General features: G+C 42.4%; 1 pseudogene; it reads left to right on the top strand.

The window, feature by feature from the left end:
- The first annotated feature begins 1,217 nt into the window (after positions 1–1,217).
- On the top strand, positions 1,218–1,576 carry LOC102862484 (annotated as a pseudogene).
- The last annotated feature ends 740 nt before the right edge of the window (positions 1,577–2,316 follow it).

Consider the following 2,316-nt stretch of genomic DNA (forward strand, 5'->3'; position numbering starts at 1 on the left):
TGCAATGGGCCCTAGTATGTGAGGATGACACAGGATAGAACAGGGTTCAGATCTGTTGTTTGTAGGGACACTATGGTTCATGCTCTACTTGACAGCACCTAACAACTAACAACTTCTATTCCACCAGACCTTTTCCTAGAAGCTAAGAGAGGAAAAGGAAAAAAGGAAGAAAACAACAGAGGGAAAATAAGAAGATGATGGAAAAAGGTAGCAGTTATAAATTATGCATTGGTTTGGGTTGTGTTTTTTCTTTTTCCTCTGTTGGGCTCAAGGGCATTTTCAGACTTTGCAAATTCTTCATGCATTAGTGCAATGATGTCATGTTCTACACTAAATACTCCATGTGAATAGCAATCAGCTGTCATAAATCTGAAGTTGTTTTTCCCTCCTGAGCAGTTTCTGGCGTACTCTCACCTATTGTAACGAACATAATGAAGACAAGGAACACATTGTAAATATGGAAATTATTACTTCAGACGTGGCTGAATGAAAACCAATACTGGTTCCAGGCACTGGACGTAGGTGCTGACCCAGAAACTTCCTACTCTGAGAGAAGATGTTTCCTAATAAGCTTCATCTTCTTAATTTCACAGCATGCTTTCCTTTTCTAGTTATTTCAAAAAGAACTTTTAAAATTCCTCTCTAAATGATCTGTGTTGTTGTTACATTCTTGTTAGATGCCTTTTTATTTACTCTGATTCATAGTGGCCTCCAAGAACAACAAAGCAAGACATTGCTTGATCTGTGCCATCGCAACTGCAGTCACTGTGTCAATCCATTTCCTCTTGTTTGCTGGCCCTCTTCTTAACCAAGCATGAAGTGTTCCTCCATGGACTGGCCCCAGCTAATGGCACACCTGAGGTACATGAGATGAAGTCTCACCATCCTTGTTTCTAAGGAACACTCTGGTTTCATTTCATCCAGGACAGATATGTTTGATTATTCTTTTGGTAGGCCATGATTATCCCATTTTCTTCACCACCACCAAAACTCAAAGGCATCAATTCTTCTTCAGTGAGATCTTTTCCTTTTCTAGTTATTTCTAATAACTATTCTAATTTTAACATCCATATGAGGTGACTTAAGAAAAACAAACAGCTCTCTGAGGAAGACACGGTCGCTCTTGCAGGTGTGCATTGTTCTCCCACTCCTGCTCCTGACTCACCGCTGTTCGCTCTCTCCGGGGAACAAGTCGGTCAGGAAGCCCTGCTGCGGCCATGGCTTTTAAGGACACTGGAAAGAAGCCTGTGGAACTGGAGGTGGCCATTCACCGTATTAGGATTACTCTAGCCAGCCGCAAAGTAAAATCCCTGGAGAAGGTGTGTGCCGACTTGATCAGAGGCGCAAAGGAGAAGAACCTGAAGGTGAAGGGACCGGTTAGGATGCCTACCAAGACTCTGAGAATCACTACAAGGAAGACTCCTTGTGGGGAAGGTTCCAAGACCTGGGATCGTTTCCAGATGAGGATCCACAAGCGACTCATTGATTTCTCAGCCCTTCTGAGATTGTCAAGCAGATCACCTCCATCAGCATTGAGCCTGGAGTAGAGGTTGACGTCACCATTGCAGATGCCTAAATCAACTATTTTAATAAATTGCCTATCTGTTGGTAAAAAAAAAAAAAAAGAAAAACAAACATATTTTTGGTGCACTATTTTTGGCTACTATGAGTCATGCTCTACTCGAAGACAATCAACAACATCATAAAGATGAGAAAATAAAGTCCAAACCTGGTGTCTCCACTTTCACCTCACTGCCTTTCTAGGCATGAATCCTCTGGAGAATAAAACTAGAGAAGTAGCCTACTGGTAAGGAACTGTGGTAGCAACTGAAAGGCACCCAGTTCAAATCCACCAGTTGGTCCAAGGAAGAAAAATGGGCCGTCTCCTGTGTAATTTACAGCCTCTGAAAACTCACTGGACGGTCAGCTATCAGTCCTTTCCAACTTGATGGAACATAACAGCAGTCTACACATACACACAATAAAAAGCAAAAAAAGAACTGCAATTGTGGACCTGGTAAGTCCCAAGTCTGTGGGTCAGGCATCTGACTTGTGATTCATGACTCACGCAGTTTCAAGGGCTGGTGAGCCCACAATAGTCAGGTCCTATTATACACTACTGGCTTTAAAGGATAGAGAAAGCTCATGAATCCAAACATCGCGGGCCAGACAATGCAGTGTGAGCTCAAATATCAAAAACTCCATGCAGACTAGATGATGATGACGATGGACCAGCTGCAGGATTCAGAGCTAAGAAGAGTCTTGCCAGAGCATATATTTATCATTGTTGTTGTTGTTGTTGTTGTGTACAGCTGA

This window comes from Elephantulus edwardii, unplaced genomic scaffold (genome assembly GCF_000299155.1).
Source record: "Elephantulus edwardii isolate Elephantulus edwardi_28Jun2011 unplaced genomic scaffold, EleEdw1.0 scaffold00191, whole genome shotgun sequence".
NCBI classification, from domain to species: Eukaryota; Metazoa; Chordata; class Mammalia; order Macroscelidea; family Macroscelididae; genus Elephantulus; species Elephantulus edwardii.